Below are 23483 nucleotides of genomic sequence, written 5' to 3'. Positions count from 1 at the left end.
CTGATCTAAATAAAGAGAAAAGAAGTGAAGTAAAGTCTGAAATGGAGTGCAGGGGATTTGTGCAAGCTCATTCCAAATACCCATAGATGTGCCTTGAGCAATGCTAAGATTTCAGATGAGAAGCATATATTGTATGTGCTTTAGGGTCATTAGGCAGAGTAAACGCTGGACTGTTTACCGCAGTGCTGGCTGTTGCTGCAGTACAGTGATTTACCAGCTTTCTTCATGTTCAGTTAGAAGTTTCTAGAGCACAGAAGTTATCAAATCCCCCACAGAGGCTGAAAAGGAGAGCAAAGAAACAGAGTCAAACTCCTACCATGTTTGGCTAAGTCATTAATTTTAACTGCATTGCAATCTGAGGTCTGTTACAAAAGGACCAGAGAATAAGAGAAGTGGTAAAGTAGTAAGAACTAGTTAAAAAGTAGCATTCCTGTGACATGCAGGGGCTAACTGGAATGAATATCATTTACGAAGCCTAGGCTGCTTCTGGGGAAAAAACTATAGAAACATTTTTGACAGTATATTATACACGATAAAGAGCATTGGATAATAAAATAACTAGCCTTCTAGGGATTTGACAACATGCATACTTCAGTTATGTTGCAAAGTTGAAAAAACATTCCAGTGATCAAATTAGGACTCAAAGATTTTTATTAATCATTAAGAAAATATAATTATTTACCCGAGAGCCTCTCTTCATTCAAAAGAAACCGCAAAAACGTTCTGATTTGCTTTATGGAAAGTCTGTGGAAGTAGAAAGCATGTCTTCAATAAATTTCATATTCATTTCTGTTTTGCCCTTCAGGCCTCTGACTACCGGGTAACGGTTATTATCTCCTTTTTACCCAGGCATTCAAAGATCCTTTTGACGTCTGGAAGATAGCTTATGTATAAACATCATTTTTAAAATGTCAATCCACTAAAAGGCATAGCCTTACAAATGGTAAAAAAAAAAAAAAAAAAGGAATAATCTTACAATTATTGACGTAAAGAAATGGATAAAATAATAATGTATAATACCTATCTAACTGATAGAAAAAAATAAAGACAAAGATATGTTATCCACTTGGTAGGCAGCTGAACACATTTCCTAATGTGTTAACATAACCATAAGGCAACATGAGTTCTAGGTTAAATTACAAAACAAGTAAACTCTGAGTGTTTCTCTGTATTAGTCATTTATTGCAGCATACCAAATGACCATAGACTCATTGGCTAAAAGCAACACACATGCCTGTCTCATAGTTTCTGTGGATTAGGAACGTGGGCATGAGGCAGCTGGGTCCTCTGCCCCAGGGGGCCAAGGAGGCCACCACCAAGGTGTCGAGCAGGGTTAAGTTCTCATCTGAAACCTGGACTGGGGATGGGCCTGCAGCCTTGCTTACTTTCAGGGCTGTTGGTAGGATCTGGTTTCTTGATGGCTGTGAGACTGAGGGCCTGAATTACTGATGGCCCCTAGCTGGAGATCACCTTCAGTTCCTTGCTAACTGGTTGTCTTCAACATGGCAAATTGCCTCTTCAAACCAGTAAGAGAGAGAGAGCCTGCTAGCAAGGCGGAGGTCGCCGTCTTGTGTAACTTAACCACAGACACGGTACCCCTCCATCTCCGACATAACTCTGTTGCTTAGTAGCAAGTCGTAGGTCCCACAACACTCAAGAGAGGATATTACACAGGTATAAGGCCAGTGGGTGAGGGGCATCAGTGGGGGCCATCTTAGAAGATGTTTTCTCCAAGTTCCTTTCTTGCATTCATCGCTTCTCTGCTTCCTGCTTTCTGCACATGCTGAATCCTTATAGAGAAAAAACCAAAAAACTAAAAACTAGCCACATAATTCCTACTAAGAAATGAGTAATTCTATTTCCTCTGGTTTTAAAATGTATAATACCTCTTCTACAGAGAACATGAGGTATTATACATTTTACTGATAATATATGCAGTGGAAAAAACCACAGAAAATATAAAGTAGAAGGGATTGTCAAGATGACACGGAAGAAAAATGGAATGCATTTCTACTTGCTACGTAGGCTTCAAACAGGTGTTCCTGGCACCCTGAGAATTTGGCTTTGATCATCCTCCAGGACGTTTTAAAGCAGTAAGAAAAAAGTGACTGTTTACATAGTTCTCCATGTCTTTGAATAAAATGTGTACCATTCTTCAAGGGAAACAAAATCTCTCCTAGTATTTATCCTAAAATAATGTGTTTTTGTTTGGTTTGCTTTTTAATGGGACTTTATGTGAAGGAAACCTAGATAAGTCATCAAAAATTTTTCAGCAAACGGATATATCAGTTCTGATCGGCTCTCTTTGGTATTTTCTTCCTAACGAAATCCAGAGCCTATTTTAAACACATAACTTACAGGAGAGTGATTCTGTAGAGGCCAATATAACAAGGTCCAGTTAAGTTTTCCATGGCTCAGCTTGAGCCTGAAAATAATTAAGCCTATGCAGATTTCGAGTCTTCTAAATAACTCTACTGTTCTTAGCTGGGTTTTGATAATGTTCCATCAATAGACAGTTGGATGCTTTACTCTGTAAACTAGGCCAAGTGTGCAGGTCTCCAGTGTGACAGTTAGGGGTGAATTCACTTGTTTTGAGGATCACATGAAGGGCGTAAAGTTGACACTCTTTGAAGAAAATAAAAGAAATAACAGTATACCTTAATTTGTTTTCCTGGAAAAGGCAATGGATACGCTAAATAAATTAATCTGCAATGGAAAAAAAAAAAACCAAAAAAAACCCAAATTAATCTGCAATGGTAAAATTTGCGGTGTGGTAACACGTGACTGCTGGCTAGAAGTAAGTCATAGGTCTGTTATCTTATGTGTGGCTATATATGGAAGACATGAGACGTCAGGGGCCTTCTAGGTCATAAAGCCTTCTCATGAGGGCTTGTCTGCTCACAAAGACTCCTTTGCTTGAGGATAATCTGATGGCATCAGCTACTTTCTAATCTATTATACTTGTCACTCTAGGGGAAACAGAGGGAACAGAAAAAGAAATAGTGTCTTTTTTAGTGTCAGAATTTGCTTCTTAGACACTAAATTACTGATAGTAACAGAATGGGAGCAGGATTATAGCAGCTGACATTTAACTTCAATATAATAAATTTCAATATAAACTCAATATAATCGATAAGTATTTTGTCTTTGATTAATATTCTTTTGGTTAATATTTACTCAAGGTAGAAAGGTCAAAATTTTGTAGTCTTCTGAAAGAGCTGTAAGTAGAATGGCATGGTGTGTGCTTTTTACTATTAATTAAAGAGAAAATTAATAACAGGATTTCAAGGAAGCTGAAGTGTGCAGATGTCATTTTTATGTTGATTCTAAATTTATGTAGAAAATGGATGGACTGGATTAGTCTGTTATTTTGATTAAATTCGATATTTCTTTTTGTTTTTAAACATTGTCAGCACCATGACTTTTACCAACAAATATTTGCTGAGTATCTCCTTTGTGAAGATAACTACTATAGGTCCCAGAATCCGGTTTTACTTAAATAAAAAGAATCCAGTTGGAGAATCAGGCTATGAATAATAAACACTACATATTTATATTAAATGTACATCATAATATATATTAATAAATCATAAATGTCGAACGAGATGACGTGATAAGTGACCTTGAACGTGATGATGAGAGCTGAAGTAAAGTCAATGTGGACTGAAGAGGCCAGGGTCTCAGTTAATTCCCTGAAAAGCTATCTAGACACAATCTATGTCATAAACAGGCCATTAAAATTACATGGAAAATAGGAAAAGAAGTAGGAAGAAGGAGAATCCATCTGTCCTATTCCCTGACTGTTCTCTATAGCCTAAAGTTACGGATTATTATTGGAGTGAGTGTTCTACAAATAGCATTGTGATATGTTGGTTTAAAAACTGTCTCTCCATTATGAAGAGCCATTTTTAATTCCAAAAGCATGTCTTTTTGTACAGGGAAACACGTTACTGCTCCGGAAACAACACACATTCTCTTTTGCTATGAATCAAGGCTGCACAAATAGAAACCAATAATACAACAGGGCTGAATAAGGGGGCAATACGTTACAGCTTGGTTATATTTTTGCTGCACTGTTTGGATTTGGGAATAAAGATATATGATTAAAGAAGTCTGCAGCCCAGCAGCTTTTACTGGCAGAATGTGAATTGATTTCGTGCATACTGTGCAGTCAAATGGTACGGGGATGAATGTTTCTCGATTTTGAGAAGCTTTCATATGGCCTGGGAACCCAAATACAAACAGAGGAAACAGTACAAGCATACATAAGGGATAGTCTAGTGGGAATATTTCTAGCTGGTTATGAAGAGTATCACCAGGGCATGGGTGATCTTCTAAAAGTGAGGACCAAGAAGACTTTCAAGAAAACATCCAAACTGGACCCTTTTGCCACCAAATCATTTGAAAATACATCAACTGCTTACTAGGCTCATTACGTGGGCAACAAAGCTCCTATTATCTTATTCTAATTCAATCACATTAATGTAACATTTGCATAGTACTTTATCATAAGTAACTACCATTTTATTTTACTTGATTCTTTTAGGAATCATTTGAAGTAGGTATGTAGTTTTTGATCAATGATAAAAATAAGTAATAAAAGCAAAAGTTGAATAAGTTATTTTCAAATGCTTTTCTTCTATAGGAGAATTATGTTTGGCTTTATCTGTTTTATTTCTGGAAGGGAACCGGCTTACATTGTTAGTTCAAGGTGGTTGTTCTGGTGAGAAATGATTGTTTGCTTGGTTGTTCCGAGGTACACTTTTCTTTCTCGCCCAACCCATGACTCCTCAGACCACATCAGGTGGATTTACCTGACTGGAAGGGGTTGATGAGCGAGACTTCATAACCTCATTAGCTTCTAGTAAAGCTTGGGAGGTAAGTAGTCACCGTCAGCCCCCATCAGAATAAGAGAGAAGTTACAGCTATTTACCTAATGCTATTCTGCACCCAGCGGGAGAATAAAAATAAATGGTCTCATTTTAAATTGCCTGAGGAAAAAGCCCAAAGCATTACCAACCTGGTATTACATTTTCATGAGGTCACAACTATTAGAACCTCAGGTCCCTGCAAAGCATGGTTCAGTAGTTTATACTGGTTTCTCATAGAAATAATGTCAAATTATAAAACTTCAAGATAGTCTCAGTATATTTTAATACATTGAGCAATGCTATTGATATCATGAAGAAATGAAGAGCATTGATTTAGGTGAAAATAGCAAAATAATTTAATGTGTGAAACCTGATTAAACAATTAAAAGGAAAATTATTTTATTCGACTTCATATGCCTGTTGAGTTTTGTAGATAAAGAGAGAATTGATATATATTTGTGATTATGGTAAAAGATATCTATGATAATGGCTGGGAAATAAACAGAAGGCTAAGGTGCGTCAGGGTTCACGCGGGAATATTTTGAATGCTCACTGAATAATTCAATAGATTCATGAGATTACGGATAGCATGTATGATTTTAAAGGGAAATAAACATTTCATCTGGGGTGAAGTAATATACACAGGTAGTAAGTTTTATCATCTTTCTAACAAATCTTACCCTTCTGGATCCCAGCTGTTTTATTAGTCCAAGTGAAACCATATACTTGAGTTAAGGAATTTGAGTACCTTTTCTATTGTATATTTCCTGTTTTATGGGAGGTTTCTTTTTTTTCCTACATCTCAAATTTATGTTTTGTTTTTGAGTTGGTAAAACTCTTCCACTTTGCCAATTAATCTTTGAGATTGTCATAGATAAAGTTTTCAGTCATTCCAGAAAATATTTAGTTTGCTCATTCATGGCTAGAACCTATTTTGTTGTCTAAATACTTGCCCCAGTACAGATCCTGTATCGTTAGACTGCCTTTCTTGGGTCCATGTATCTTCTCTTTCCTATCAGGCTTTCTTTGAATATATTTAGGAAGTGGAGTTTAATGTTGTTAAATTCAGATGGTAGGTTCTGATGCTCAGCTCGCAGTTATGATGGGGAAGTAGCCACTCCGGCTCTTTTCCATAGCAGAAGGAGAAGAGGAAAGTCCCTACACATATCTAGTTCCACTTCAGTCCTACCGAGGTGTCGTGACATATTAATGATATTTGTTGCTGCAAATGGACACTATATGGTAGTCATTACTGAGGTTTAATTAAAAAGAGATCAAAAGGATTCATACAGACTTAGGGCTGAATGGTTGGAAATTCCATATCATATCAAAGAAAGAATGTTTTCCCCAGAACTTTAAAAATGCTTTGAAAATCAACAGTAAAGTTATGGTGCACATCAGAAAGAGAGAGAAACTGGTGAATGGTTTTTGATAATTATCCCAGGGGTGATAGACTTTGGCCTCTGACTTCAATTTAAAAATACTTGATTAGTTTTTTAAGGAACCCCACTTCTGGGCATATCTGGAGAAAACCAGAATTAAAAAAAATAATGCACCCTCAAGGTTCATTGTAGCACTATTTACAATAGCCAAGACATGGAAGCAACCTAAGTGTCCATTGACAGGTGAATGGATAAAGAAGATGTGGTATATATATATACAATGGAATATTATGCAGCCATAAGAAAGAATAAAATAATATAATTTGCAGCAACATGGATGGACCTAGAGATTGTCATACTAAGTGAAGTAAACCAGACATAGAAAGACAAATATCATATGATATGACTTATATGTAGAATCTAAAAAAAAAAAGATACAAATGAACTTACATACAAACCAGAAATAGATCCACAGACATAGAAAACCAACTTACAGTTATTAAAGGGGAAGAGGGGGGAGGGATAAATCAGGAGATTGGGATTTGCATATACACACTACCATATATAAAATAGATAACCAACAAGGGCCTACGGTATAGCACAGGAAACTCTACTCAATTTCTTGTAATAACCTATAAGGGAAAAGAATCTGAAAAAGAATATGTGTGTGTGTGTGTGTGTGTGTGTGTGTGTGTGTGTATAACTGAATCACTTTGCTGTACACCTGAAACTAACACAACATTGTAAATCAACTATACTTCAGTTTAAAAAAACCCCCAAAAGTTGATTAGTTTCTTAGCTGAAATTGTCTGCTCCTTAAGCCGTAACTTTGATTCTGCGTCTGTGAGAGACCCCCAAGGTTCTAGCCCTCGGGGACCTCACACTTGAAAATTGTCTTTCTATGCTCACCACAAGGCTGATCTCCAGAAGGACAGTGTTTGCCGGTGGGAGGATCCGGGAGGTAGAATAATGGAATGTGGTTTCAGAACTTGTTATAGACGGCCAAATCTGTGGCCAAAGCGAAGGCCAAGGTTTCCACTGATGAAAGGTAATTCAGCCTCAGCTCTCATCCCACTTCCCCTCAGGAAAAATCTGCCAATCGAGCTGTTTTGGTTTAAACAGGATGTCAGGCTAATTTTATCTTTTATTTCTTGTGCTTCTTCTTTGTCCAGCTCAGCAATCTGATGTTCCTATTTATGCGTAAGACTGCAGTTCAGAGTGAGGAAATGACAGGCTTATCAAAAAGACAGAATATTCACTTGGAAATACAGGAAAAGTCATTCTAATCTAGTCCTTCAATCCTTCTTGTTTCCTTCCATAGAAATAAAATTTTTATCAAGGCATATGGCCTTCAAGCTTAAAGAGGACATTTTTCATCCTCTCATGTTTCTTAGGTGCAGCCTGATGACTGGGTTCTAGCCAGTGGGGTGTAAGAGGATGTGATCCATGGCAGCTTCTCGGGGCATCCTCTCAGAAACACTGGAGGAGACTTTTTGCCCTGTGTCTGCTTTTTTCCATCCTGTGGTTTGAAATGAGGAGTTTAAGGCTGGCTGCCCCAGAATGTGCCACTTTGGCATGTGGATATTTCAAGCTGAGGAGAACTGGACCCCAGAAGTCTCAGGAAGAGATTTTTACCTCCTTCTTAGCTGCCTAAAAGAATTTAACCAGGGGGCCTGTACCAGGAAGAGAGCTATTACAGGAGATAACTTCTTATATCAGGAAGGCCTACCTGCCTGGCACAGCAAACATCTGTTTACCAAATATTTGCTCTTCTCATCTTCCTGTGAACTGTCTCCCTCGCCTTTGAAGCCCCAGACCCCTGCCCCTTTTCCTTAGCTCAGGATGTTGTATAAACCTCAGCTGCCTGAGTGGTTGGCATGGAGGACTCCCGTTTGTACATAACTTAAATTTGTTCCTTTCTCCTGTTCATATGCCTTAAGTCAATTTACTTGTTAGGCCAGAAATTAACCTAGAAGGGAAGAAGGGAAAATTCTACCTTCCCGACATGGACTTGGACGTGGGGGCTGGTGCTCTGTTTGGACTGTGCTCCTGAGGGCCACACCTAGAAATGGGAAGGGAAAGTCAGGTGTGTGTCTGAGGTCTTTGTAGAGCTGTTTTGTTGGCTTTGTAGGACTGCTTTGCCCACCCTGAAATTGAAAATCCAGACTTAAACAAGAGGGGTAGTTAAACTTATGACCTGTTAAGGTTATTGTATTTTGAATCTTCTGTTATTCACAGCTGAAACTAACCTTAAGATTAGTTTCTAAACTAATTAGATTAGTTTAGTTAAGATTAGTTTAATCTTAGTTAAGATTAGTTTAATCTTTAAGTTAAGATTAGTTAATTAGTTTAGATTAGTTAATCTAAACTAATCTAGACTTAAAGATTAGTTAATCTTTAAGTTTAGATTAGTTTAATCTTTAAACTAATTAAGATTAGTTTCTAAACTAATTAGATTAACTTTAGATTAGTTTCTAAAACTTTAGAATTATTTTGCCTTAAAGTTATTATTTTGTTTTAAAAATTGTGTTTAAAAGTTTTGTTTTAAAGTAATTAATAGTTTAAAACAGTTTGGTTTTTTATTTGTGTGCTCCAATTGGTCAGGCATAATTAAATTAAGCCATAAATACTCATAGACTTTTTAAAATTACAGTTTGAAAGCCTACTATAAAGACATTACAGAGCTTTAAGAAATGTTCTGGCAATACATGTATTTTCAAAGGCAGAGATTTATTAAAATATGACATAAATCTAGCTTCTGTGTAGTAGTTTAATGCAATTATACATGCCTGACAACGGTCCCTACAAAATTGCTATCAATAAGAATTTTAAAAATACTGTTTAATTCAATTAAACATTTTTACTTACAGTAGGGATTCTTATTTGGAACCTAAAATTCTCTAATATGGATAACAGCATTTACACTAACAGTGTCCAAATAAAAGTTTTAAATAGCTTGCATGAACTACAAACTAGAAAGAACTGCATTCTAGTATGTTGGTTTCACTAATTTAATTTTAGTCAATAAGTACTCTGTCCAGCAAACAAAAAAGGGTGTATGGATTGAATATTTTTGTCCCCCTAGAATTCATGTGTTGAAGCTCATCATACCGCAATATGGTGGTATTTGGAAGTGGGGACTTTGGAAAGAATTAATTTAGAGTTAGATCAGGTTATGAGGGTGGGGTCTTCATGGTGGGATTAATGGCCTTATATAAAGGGGAAGACAGAGATGTCTCTCTTTTCCTACATGCACACCCTGAGGAAAGGCCACGTGGTGACACAGAGAGAAGGTGGCCATCTGCAAGCCAGGAAGAGGGTCCTCACCAGAAACCAACCATGCTGATACCCTGATCTCAGAATTCCAGCCTCTAGAACTCTGAGAAATGAATGTCTGTTGCTTAACCCACCCAGTTTATATCATTTTGTGATGGTAGCCCAAGCAGACTAAGACTATTTGATAATAACCCACGTCACCATTACAGGTTAGTGGGAATTCTGAGTCATCTTAGTGGGACTGTTGCCTTTGCTCTGACAGTTCTTGTTGGCAGATGGTAGTCTACATTACTTGCTGAATTTTTCTCCAGGGTTTTGCAGGCAATCATTGGGTTGTATACAGTACCATTACTGCCAAGTACTCCTGTTTCAGAAGACTTTCTCAGGTATTGACCTTTCTGTGATATCTGGGTTACTGTGTGCTGTAATTCATGTCTCTAAACATTCTTCTAAGTTCTTTCCCCGTAACTTTAGGCATTAAGGATGACTGGGCTTCCTCAGTCAGCCCCCTCCAGCCCTTCCACGGGATGTCTCTGCTTTGTCTTCTTCTTCCCCAGCCTTCTTCCTACCTTTGCAGAATCCTCTGGAAATCTGAGGATTTTAAGGGTATTCCACCGAATATTCAGTTGTTAATAAAAGTTATAAAAGTAAGTTTCTACATTTCTCTAATAATTAGTGATGCTGGGCATCTTGTCATGTGTTTGTTAGCCATCTGTATGTCTTCTTTGGAGAAATGTCTATTTAGGTCTTCTGTCCATTTTTTGATTGGGTTGTTTGTTTTATTGATATTGAGCTGCATGAGCTGTTTATATATTTTGGAGATTAATCCTTTGTTCATTGCTTTGTTTGCAAATATTTTCTCCCATTCTGTGGGCTGTCTTTTCATCTTGTTTATGGTTTCCTTTGCTGTGCAAAAGCTTTTAAGTTCAATTAGGTCCCATTTTCTTATTTTTGTTTTTATTTTCATTACTCTAGGAGGTGGGGCATAAAAGATCTTGCTGTGATTTTTGTCAAAGAGTGTTTTTCCTGTGTTTTCCTCTAAGAGTTTTATAGTGTCCAGTCTTACATTTACGCCTTTAATCCATTTTAAGTTTATTTCTGTGTATGGTGTTAGATAGTGTTCTAACAAACACTGGTCAGAATGACCATTCTCAAAAAATTTACAAACAATAAATGCTGGAGAGGGTGTGGAGAAGAGCGAACCCTTTTGCACTGTTGGTGGGAATGTAAATTGATACAGCCACTGTGGAGAACAGTATGGAGGTTCCTCAAAAAACTACAAATAGAACTACCATATGACCCAGCAATCCCACTACTGGGCATATACCCTGAGAAAACCATCATTCAAAATGACACATGTACCCCAATATTCATTGCAGCACTATTTACAATAGCCAGGATATGGAGGCAACCTAAATGTCCATTGCCAGATGAATGGATAAAGAAGATGTGGTCTATATATATATAATGGAATATAACTCAGCCATAAAAAGAAATGAAATTGGGTCATTTGTAGAGATGTGGATGGACCTAGAGTCTGTCATACAGAGTGAAGTAAGTCAGAAAGAGAAAAACAAATATCGTATATCAACACATATATGTGGAATCTAGAGAAATGGTACAGGTCAACATATTTGCAGGTCAGGAATAGAAACACAGACATAGATAACAGATGTATGGATATGGGGCTGGGGGATGAATTGGTAGATTAGGTTTGATATAAATACACTACCATGTGTAAAATAGATAGCTAGTGGGAAACTACTGAATAGCACAGGGAGCTCAGCTCAGCGCTCTGTGATGACCTAGATGGGTTGGATGGGGGGAGGGAGGTCCAATAGGGAGGGGATATATGTATGTGTATAGCTGATTCACTTCATTGTACAGTAGAAACTGACACAACATTGTAAAGCAATTATACCCCAATAAAAAAAAGATATTTAAATAGTGAGAGAAAAAAAAGTTTCTGCAAATGAGTTTAGTATTATTTCTTAAAATTCTGGTTATCTGATGCCACATGGACATACTTCATGATAATAATTTTAAAATACAGCTTTTGTAACATGGAAGAGATTTTGAATTTTTTTGTGATTAGCTAATCTCATAATTTGTTATGAAAAATAAATTGGAGGAAACAGAAAAATGGAGGGCTCTTCCTTTGAAGATGGTTTTCTGTGCTTGAAACCAAGTCCATATTTCTATTTAGGGTACAGATAGCTGGTCTGTTTTTGCTTTTAGTTATGAACACATCATGAGTTAGATGATAGCTTTGCACTGGCAAGCATGACACAGCCAGGCCTGCTAGTCTGTCTTGCTCAGTAAGAGAAAAGCTGAAGAAAAAATAATGAGCTATCCTTCCCTTCCCTACACATCACACACTTTCCACCATACCTCCTCTGCTGGCCTCTAAGGCAGCTCCGTGCTTCCAGCCTAGGAAGTACCATCTTTGGGGAGGAAGGGCCAGGGAGGGAGAATGTGGCTTTACTCTGGACAGGAGCTTTGTGTCATTAAAGATCTGAGCTCCTATGTCAGATTTAGGCTGCTCTGGTTGGCGTGTAACTCACAACTTGTTGGGATGAAACTGGGAGGTTGGGTCCTCTGGTAGTTTCAGGACCAGACTGTTGAGGACCAAGGTAGGATCGTGGTTGTCCTGAAGGAACTGAAACGCTGTCTTCTTTAGTGGCATCTATCTCAAGAGAAAGGATGCCTCAACATTTGAGAACTTTGTACCCTGGCTGACTCCTTATGTTTAGTTTTTTTTTTTGTCCATATATCCAGTGAATAGGTCACTTCATTTTTCAGACCCCTGCATTAAGTAGAGCTCAATTCTACTAAACCATGCACATGACTAAATTGAGATCAGGACTGAATGTGCATCATAATCCACACGAAAATCTATCTGACAAATTATATCAAAGCCCTTTTGTGGCTATTTCTATAAAAACAAAGTAGGGAACATTTTATATAATAAACTATCCTAGATAATATTTCTTTTGTAGGTAAAGAAAATTTGGAAGAAAACAAAAATGGGGGTGGTGGAGACAGCTTACATGATTTTTTTCTCTCTCTCCACCATTTTCTTGTTGATTGTGTCACCCCCGTCCAATTTGAATCTTTGCAAATGTGACCACAGTTTTCACAGCCCATCATAACATTTTTGGTAATACATAGTTGAGAATATTTGTCTAGCTCTTAAAGATACAATTAGCAATCCCTTTTAATAGTCTAATTTTGTTAATATATGATATAGAATCCTTTCATTTTCTAAGCAAATGTTACGAATTAAACTGCTCTGATGTCTTTAAATATAATTTGCTATAAATTAAACAAACTAGAGTCATAGAAAAGCAAAAGGGAGTGTTTCCAGTGATTTTTTTTTTTTTTTTTTTTGTGGTACACGGGCCTCTCACTGCTGTGGCCTCTTCCGTTAAGGAGCACAGGCTCCGGACGCCCAGGCCCAGCGGGCACGGCTCACGGGCCCAGCCGCTCCGCGGCACGTGGGATCCTCCTGGTCCAGGGCACGAACCCGTGTCCCCTGCATCGGCAGGCGGACTCTCAACCACTGCGCCACCAGGGAAGCCCTCCAGTGATTATTTTTATACTTCAGAAAAATCAAACAACTTGCCAATCCATATATAAGATTATATTTATTTTACATTTTCCTTACACAAATCCATGTGTAAATAACTTTAAAGGAATATTGACCTTGTAATGGTTGATTGCTGTTTACTTCAACGGCCAATTTGACTAAGTAAATAGTTTATCCAATGTGCTGTGACATCACCCATGACACAAGATTCTAAATACTTTTCTCCATAGTTAATTTGGTTGGATCCACTGACAATAATGTTAATTGAACGTTTGGCAGATATCCAGAAAAATAATTGTAGTTAACTAGACTGAAAAGAAAAATGCATATGAAATATTACAAAACATGATTCTTTTATTCATATTGAAACAAACATTTTTCTAAATGTAGGAACAAATATAATCCTAACTATAAATTAGATATTACATCATAAAATAACATCATTGAATCATATTTTTAAAAAACCTCTGATGTACCATAGTCTTTATCTAACTCAGGGATCAACAACGTTTGTTTGTTTTTCTTAAGAACCGGATAGTAAAGATTTTAGACAGTAGGAAGCAATTCAGACTCTGTCAGGACTGCACGAGTCTCTCCTTGTAACTCAAAAGCAGCCATAGACAATATGTACATGAATTCCTGCACTGAAACTTGAATTTTGTGTATTTTTCACATGCCACAAAATAATATTTTGATTTTTTTAACCATTTAAAAAGGCAAAATCCATTTTTAGCTTATGAGCCATATAAGAGATGTTAGGCAGACTTGACCTATGATCCATAGTTTGCTGACTCCTGATGTAAATTATATGCTAGTTTTTATCAGTTTTTCTTACAATGATATACTCTCTGGAAATGTGTCATTTTTCTTTTAATTTTTTTCCAAAGCCACATGATTGATTTCATATCATATTCAAAAGCAGATTTATATCGTATACTACAAGACCCATGTAATATGCAAGTTTTATAAAGTATATTACTGGATTTCTCAACATGAAAAGGTCATTCATATTTCCTATGGCATTCTTTTGTCATAGCATTGTTTTCAAAATTAAGTGAAGCCCTGACTGATTTGGCACCTACTCTAATGTATGGAAAGTGTATATTTGAAGAGACCATTGAGACAGTGTGTCCACACGTTAAAAGGTCCATATTACACAGCAATTTAAGGAAAAGGAAGTTGGTTGACACTGGTGAAGAAACCGAAACAAATTATAATTAAAATATTTGAAAATTAGTTTTCTACATTTTACAACTTTTATTATAAGAAGTGATACCAAGAGTTTCTGATGACAAAATTTAGTTCTCAATGTATGGCTAAAATCAAGGAGGAAATAAGTCTATCTGTTGGAAATGAAAATTGAAACTTTGAAGAGCCCACTGCTCAAAATAGTTTACCAGTAGTGTTGGGAAATTTGATATCCCAAACAGAAGTTTCTGTGGGAAAATCTTTGTGCTTACTTGGCTTCTTTGTTTCTTTTTGCAGCCATGCCGTTCAGTGTGGGAGGAGAGCCCTGTAAGCAAGGTGAATATGATTCAGATGGAATCCAGTCTTGGAAAGGCTACAAACCTGGGGCCTCCAGTGGTTTCTACAGATTCTCACCTGGTGAGAAATCTATTCAGGAATTTGTTCCAGCCCAAGGTCATAAACTACAAACAATCTGCTCTACACATTACTTTAGCTTATTTTAGTAAAGCTCTAGAAATTAGGGTCTAATAAGTCTTTGGGCTAAATGACTCCAACAGATAAAGTAATCTGTGTGGATGGCCGGTTGTAGGAAGCACTGTAACTTTTAATTTAGGGAACCAATCGTTAATCCAGATCATCGCAAGTCATTAAAAAACATGGACACGCAATCACATGCATGAGAGCCCATGTTTATAGAACAAATGAGTCAACCACACCAGCTTCAGCTTGGTCACCTGCTGTGGACTGAACTGTGTCCCCTCCAACTTTGTGTGCTGAAGCCCTAACTCCTAACGTGGTGGCATCTGGCGATGAAGATGCAGCCTTTGCAAGGTAACTAGGTTTGATGATGCCTTGCGGTTGAGGTCCTCATGATGGGATTAGCGCCCTTATAAAGAGGGACACTGGAGGGGTCTCTGTCCCTCTCTCCACCCTGTCAGGGCACGGCAAGAAGGTGGTCATCTGCAAGCCAGGAAGAGTGTCTTCACCAGAGACCAACCTCATTGACACCCTGATCCTGGACTTTCCAGCCTCCAGAACTGTGAGAAATAAATGTCTGTTGTCTAAGCCACCCAGTCTATGGTATTTTGTTATGGTAGCCTGAGCTAAGACATCATCTCGTTCAGATTGCACAGGTAAGAAACAGATTTAGTTATAAGTTTCAACATACCTCAAAAAAAGGAATTGCAGAGCTCAGAGTTCTTGTTTATTCCCATTCTTATGCCTGTCTGTAGTTTTGGTCAATGGGAGTGACTTTCTCAAAACAAGTCCTTCTGCCCAGTACGAGGTGTTCACCTACATATAGGGTGTATATGAGGCACCTAAAAATATGATACATTAGAAGCTTATTTCACTGAAGTTTTGTGTACGTTACAAATAAAATGATTTGTTTTCATATTGTTCTCAAGAGATATTGGTACCTGCTTTAATTTTCTACTTACACCTTGCTACTTGCTTTCAATATGATGTACAATGTAAGAAACAGTGAAATGAATACAGTCATCCCTTAGTACCTGGGGAGTGGGTGGTTGGTTCCAGGACCCGCTTTGGATAACAAAATCTGTGGATGCTCAAGTCCCATAGTCAGCCCTACATATCTGTGTTTCTGCATCCTTGGAGTCAACCAACTGCAGATTCCATAGTAATGTATGCATTTATTGGAAAAAATCCATGTGTAAGTGGATCCAAACAGTTCAAACCCATGTTGTTCAAAGATCTACTGTAATTTGTTCTACTCTGTTTATAACACTAAAAATTAAATGTATTCCTATAAGTTATAGCAAATGGTTATGCTTTTTGAAGGGAAGTTACACAAAAATTAAAAATGACTTGTTTTGTCATAAGTGAAGACTGCCAATTGAGCTAAGTACCTGGCTTTACAAGAAAAGATATTATTTCCAATTCTATTAAAATGACATTTGAAATGCAAGAGATCAGTTTAGCCTAGCAGAAATGTATTGGGTAACTACTATTTGCTGTGCACTGGATAAATATTATTATTGTTTGTTTTACTCTGTTGTTATTGTCTACATGAATTTCATACAGAACTTAACTTTTTGGAAATATTGACACGTTATGTATATGGTTTTGGTTTGTTCTTTAGAAGTAGGTTTGGAAGGAAACAGAAGTGATCAAAACTTGACTTGCTTTTCCCAAAGTGAATATATGATGAAGTTACATTATTTGTATGGATTGTTTTAGATAATCTAAGCTAACTGGTGATACGGTGTCTCAAAAAATACTACTAACATTTAATGGCATGGGAAAATAATCTTACATTGTTAAATAAAAAATGGTGCAAAAGCACATGCAGTTATTTTTATTTTCTGATTTTCTAGACTGAATGTATATAACTGTTTTATACAGCAATGCCACCAATATGTATTTTTAAAAACGGATCATCTGGGCAATCCTCAAGTCATGCACAAAATACATGGTGGCTGGAGTATATTTTCCCATGGAAATAATATTATTCATGGTTTTGCTTTCCAGGACTTCCATAAAAGCCCAGAAAGCCTTTAATTTACATATGTTTTATGGGGTAGACTGGCATTATCCAAAATAACTTCTTGCAATGATGGAATTGTTCTTCTTTCTATACTGTCCAATGAAATGGGGATAGTGCAACTGAATAATTGAATTTTTAATTTTAATTAACTTTAAGTTTACATAGAAAAACAATAGTAGTATAAAATATTTTTCCATTAAACAAAACTTTATTGTTTTGGAGGGACGACATTCCACTGTTACCTTTGCATTGCGTGGGATATTATTTTGTTGGAGCGTGCATGTGTTAGATGAGTGCATTGTTTCCATTATTACACATAAATATATCTCCCATCTAGTTGTAGCTGATGGATTGAATCAGTTCAAAAGAATTTTTTCTCTTAATGTAACATTGTTATGTGGGGTTCTTTTGATATTTTATGCAGACAGCATGAATTTTAGGAATATCTATGTAAATTAGAATCGGTATTTTAATTGAAATACTTGAAATTTTGATTATAATTTAATTAAATCGCTTTGCTAATTAAAAATAATAAGTATGGACATAATTTTAAATTAAAAATTAAGGCACACTATTGGTGTATAATTGAGTAGAGATACAGAAGTTAGTAGTACTGCCAGACAGTATAGAAAAAAAGAGACTGAATAAAGTTAGTTTGCAAACTTCACAGTGAAAACCATCAGCAATTTGTTGTGGCAGAGCAAAATTAAAAATGTGATTGCCATAAAAAAATTAATAGGATAAAGTGTACAACATATTTCAGCAGATGCATACTAAATTTGGTAAGTTGTTTTCTTTCAATGGTCAAAAATAATCAACAAGATTAGTCTCTTGAAATCGGAATTGCAAAACACTTAAAAATCTTTTTTAAGAGCCAAGCTTAATTTTGTCAAACTATAAAATTATTTGAATACTTGCATTAAAAAAGAAACTAACTTTTAGATAGAGAGATGATAAAGAATATATTTCAGTTATGGAAATTCTATTAGAAAATTATGAGGAAAACATTAAAAAGAATTTTAGAAAAAAATAAAGATCTTTAAGCTACCAAACAGTTGTCTTTAGAATACAAAAACTTTCTATCAATATCAAATATCAATCCTTTCAATATTTAGAAAATTTTAAGTATTTTGCTTCACTTTTCGATAAGTGAAGTGTCTTATCTTATGATAAGACATAAGACATTGTCTGATTAATATTTTGTGCACATTTTGTCTCAAAAGACTTCCAAAATTTTAAAGAAATGCTATCAGTTTGAAGCCCCAAATATTAAATTGTGACATATATACTTAAAAATATTATATATTTGTTAAAAAAGAATTTCCCACTAGTATGAGAAAGTTTCAATCATGGTGGATGATGCTCTAGCTATGTTAGATAAAAAATCAAATTTTAAAGTAAAAGATTGATATTTCCCTTATTGTTTTATTCAACTGTCTGATAGATATTGAAAATATTTGCAAAAAAATTAATCACGGTGTCCTGAAGCGGATTCTATAAAATGTGTCCAGATAGAGTGGTTAGACTCATTTATGACCTACAAAATGTGGGAGAAATAGAAGACCGTGGGTATGGTGGTCTTTGTTGTTGCTAAGGCTTGTTGGTTTGGTCATGGGAGAGATTTATGAAGATGTAGTGTATTATTACTCAGGATCAAGAGTTTCCTAAACAAAAGGGATGTTGCCAAATATTCAATAATCAAAAACAAAATGAGTGTGATTGTCCTTTTTTCACCAATATGTACTGTATATGAAAGAGATCAGTATGAAACCCCAAGGGAAAGAAAAACTTAGTTGTGACTCTGCTTGACAGGTTATGAAACTTCAGTTGAAATTAAAACTTTCCATGGTATAAATCAATAATAATTATATTATACATTTTTCCAGCATGAATAAAAAAATTTAATTGTTATTAATAGGGTTATGTAAATATGCAAACACTACAAGAGACATTTGAAGAAAAATTTATTGATATTAATAAACTTAGAGTTACCCTTCAATTTATGCAATTCCCTTTTGTGTTCTATGTTAATAATACTGAATTGACACAAGAATTTTTTAATTTACTTGGACAGACTTGTTTCAACTTGATGTTGAATCAATTCTAAAAAAGACAAACAAGTTTTGTCAATTTGGAAGATAACATTAAATGAAATGATTTGTACTTAATTCAGCATTAGAATAACTATTAAAACGATTAGAATTATCAAAAATATTAGAAAAACTATAAAAGTATTATATTATTTCTATGTATGTTTGAAGTATGTTGAGCCTCTGAATTTATTAATACAGATCAAGTAGTTCTGATAAAAATTGAACACTCAAATTGAGATGTGCTGTCAGTATAAAATGCATATTAGACTTTGATGTCTTCGTATGAATTTGTACCATGTAAAATATCTCATTAATCAATTTTATTTTGATTAAACATTGAAATGATACTATTCCAGATATATTGGGTTAAACACAATGTATCATTAAAATTAATTTCTCCTGTTTTGTTTTCTTTTTTAAGTGTGGGTATTAGGAAATGTAAATGTGGTTTGCATAGGTTTGTATTGGACAGAACTACTCTAGACACTCAACCATCATGAATAAAATGTGTTATGGGAAAATGTACCTAAGATTCTAGGTTTCCATGGCAGCAAATTGTTTTCCTTTCTCTTGTTCACTTGAAAACTCTTCAAAGGCAAGACATATATCCATGTTGCTGCAAACGGCAAAACTTTATTCTTTTCCGTGGTTGTGTTAGTTATGACTAATATTCCATGTTCCAATAGCTTCCATGTCTTGGCTATTGTAAATTGTGCTGCTATGAGCATTGGGGTACATGTATCTTTTTGAATTAAAGTTTTTGCTTTTTTCAGATATATACACAGGAGTGGAATTTCTGGGTCATATAGTAGTTTTATTTTTAGTTTTCTGAGCAACCTCCATACTGATTTCCATAGTGACTGCACCAAATTACATTTACACAAAAGGCGTGGGAAGGTTCCCCTTTCTCCACACCCCCTTTGAAATTTGTTACTTGTGTTCTTTTTTATGATGACCATCCTGACAGGTGTGAGGTAATATCTCATTGTGGTTTTGATTTGCATGTCCCTGATGATTAGCAATGTTGAGCATCTTTTCATGTGCCTCTTGGTCATCTGCATTTCTCCTTTGGAGAAATGTCTATTCAGTTCTTCTGCCCAGTTTTTAATCAGGTTGTTTGTTTTTTTGGATATTGAGTTGTATGAGCTGTTTACATATGTTGTATATTAATCCTTTATCCATCAGATCATTTGCAAACACTTTCTCCCACTCGGTAGGTTGTCTTTTCATTTTGTTGATGGTTTCCTTTGCTGTGCAAAAGCCTTTGTATTTAATTAGGTTCAGTTTGTTTGTTTTTGCTTTTATGTCCTTTAGGATCCAAAAAATGTTGCTGCAACTTATGTCAAAGAGCGTTCTGCCTTTGTTTTCCTCTAAGAGTTTTGTAGTATCCGGTCTTACATTTAGGTCTCTAATCCATTTTCAGTTTATTTTTGTGCATGGTGTTAGAGAATGTCCTAATTTCATTCTTGTACGTGTAGCTGTCCAGTTTTCTCAGCACCACTTATTGCAGAGACTGTCTTCTCTCCATTGTATAGTCTTGCCTTCTCTGTCTTAGATTAATTGGCCATCAGTGCAGGGGTGTATTTCTGGGCGAAGATGCAGTTTTGTAGACGTAGTCTACATGAAGAGATCTTCCTGTGTGGTGCTGCAGCTTGGGATCTGCCCCTTCAACTGCTCTTCCATCTGTGAAATCACCTCCCAAGGACGAATGTTCTGACTAGGCTGCCCATATGTCCCCGTTTGCTCGGGAGAATTCTACTGTAGATTTTAGGTGGTCCTAAAGAACTCATATTCAGCCATGGGTGAGAGAAGCATTCCTGCCCTAGGGTTATGGAGACGGCCAAACACTTGACACCTGGCCTTGGGCACACGAGATTGACAGTGGTTCATCGGTCTCATGCACTCACAGCCCGGGGAAGAGGACATTGCATGCAGTGCAGGGCCACACAGGGCTTGACTTGGGGACAAAGTGAATGACGGGGGACTCGAGGCGGTAAGCTCTCCAGGAGGTAGAAGGTGGGAGCCCTGGTTCTGGTGGAAGGATGTGGCTGAATTATTTGAATAATTCTGCAGCCTGCCACTCAGGCACAAGCAGAAACCGCCCCTGTTCCCCCAAGAGGGACCTTGTTTGCCAGGAGGACCTGGTGCACAGGAGCTGAGTAGACAGAGGGACTTGGGGTGAGGGCCCTGGAGGCCTTCTGTCCAACTTTATCAGATGTCAAGGCATCAGGTCACAGGGAGCCTTCATTTTAGGTCTCTTACCACGGCCCTCCCCCATCAACAATATCCTGTCTCGGACTGTACATTATAAGGTGATTCTAGCTATGATGGGCATTCATAAATTTCATTGATTTCTCAGCCCAAGGTGAGACAAAATGAGATCTCCACATCTCTGATGTTACTTCTCTAGTTTCTAAAGCAAGTGCATATGGATATGTCGGTTTTGGAATGTTTACTTTCTACAGTTGCAAAAAATAAATAATGTATTACACATCTCCTTCCACTATTCCTGGCCTTTGATGATCATCCTGCCTCTTTCTAATATACACCAATTCCTTCCCTTTTAGACTTTAAGCAAAAAGGCACAGATGCACTCTGTTGGTAATAATATTTTTGCTAGACATAAGTACCTGGAAAAGCTTCATTTGTATTTCAGTAGCACTTTGAGATTTAAATAATCAGTTGGGCTTTCTGTCCTTAGACTTTAAAATGGGGCCACAGAGGATTCTCTTCTGGAAAGAGGTGAGGGAGGTGAGAAGAGGATGAGTAGGGGTGTGGGTATGCACACTTAGGCTCACCCTCTTTCTCCTTCTGTCAGCAGGGATCACCCTCCAGACCATCAGTTAGGAAAATAAGGCAGCTCAAACTGCCCTGAGCTAAATGGGTCATAAATGGAGAGAAACCGGGAAACATAGTATTTCGGAAGAGTCTTAGTCCTATAAGTGCAAGAAGAAGTGAAAGGTCCTGACCTACAGACCATGGAAGAGAATGCGAGTTCCTGCTTGGGAGTCACCAGAATAAGGGAGAACATTTTTAACTGATTGTACATAAACTGGCAAGTCACCAATCTGAAAGGTCTCTTGGGTTCTGTTCCTGCCCTAATTACAAGGCTTCTTCTTTAGAAATTTAATTGTTTCCACATTTGAAACAAAGTAATAGTAATGTAGCCTTAGAATATTTGGATGTGAACTTGATATTATATCTTCTTACTAGTATTTTATGTATTTCTATTTTCCATAGAATTATGCATAGGTTTTAGTGTATTCAGAAAAGAAAACACCTGGTCTGCTAAATATTTTTAGTAGCATTTTAACCATGGAAAACAACCAAGACTTCCTTCACCACTGACATACTCAGCTGACAAGTTCCCAAGCATGAATAATTCCAGTTCTCCGGGAAGGCCATGCCTGTGCATACCAGCCACCTACATAGTGTAGACAAGCATTCTATGGGAAAACTGCAAGAGACAGCAGCTTATTACAGTTATAAAGTAGGGAGACTTAACGTGTCTTTTCAACTTAAGAACGACTTGAATGTTTCAAGGTTAGGTGATCTGGAAGACAAAGATATCTCTGAAAAAACAAATGAAGAGAACAGTAGAAAGAAACAAGTTTGGGAATGAAAATTAAGATCGATTTCAAGCCATTTATTTAATTCATACTAAGTATCAAATACCATCGTCCACACCGTACTTATTAACTCACTTAATGCTCATAAAATTCCTATAGAGTACGAACTATTGTTATCTTTATTTTATGGTTGAGGAACTGCAGTTAAGATGAAGTTGGAGAGCAGAATTCCATAAGGATGGGTGTTTGGGTGATTAGAAAGGGTGGGTGGCTCAATACATACTAAGAAGGTTAATTTTAGTTTTCACCCATAAGCATATTTAAAAATCACTTTTATTTCAGACAACATACTGTTTAGGTACTTTTGAAATGTATGGAACAATTACTATTATGAAATATTCCCTAATGTGTAGAACATTTTAACAGTGTTATAGAGATACTGATGCAAAGGACTAGCTCTGACCCATCTTCCAAAGTTTCTTCATGCAAATCATGATTTTTGCCAAGAGTGGTTCAAAAACATCAAACCATTGTGAATTTAGGACAGCCAGCCAGGAGAGTCAGTGAGTAACATTTTAAAATTTGTGTAGTTAGAGAATATTCTTAGACTTAAGGGAATATCCTGCTATTAAAGAGTTTGACTTTAAATATTTTGATATAGTTATTTACTTATTTTGTCTTTTCACCGTCCTCACCTCATGAAAGAACTGAGATCATCATACTTTAAATTATCTCATTTTTCTTTCACTTTAAACTCAACCCATAATCTTTTCTAGAAAATGCGTTAGACTGTACGATTCTTAATTAAGAAAAGATATGCTATTAATAGAGCAGGTATGACTTTGGCTTTTTAATTTTACTCGTGTTGTTGCGAGTATATAGAAATATTTAGTGCAAAATATTATATATTATGTTGACCATGTACCCTGGTGCTTATTGTTTGAATTGCCATTTATATTAATTTAAAGAAAATTAATTGATTAGTTTATTTCACAACTTAATTTGAAGA

Source organism: Grampus griseus (genome assembly GCF_964374135.1).
Source record: "Grampus griseus genome assembly, chromosome: 4".
Taxonomy (NCBI): domain Eukaryota; kingdom Metazoa; phylum Chordata; class Mammalia; order Artiodactyla; family Delphinidae; genus Grampus; species Grampus griseus.
This window is presented reverse-complemented; position numbering follows the sequence as displayed.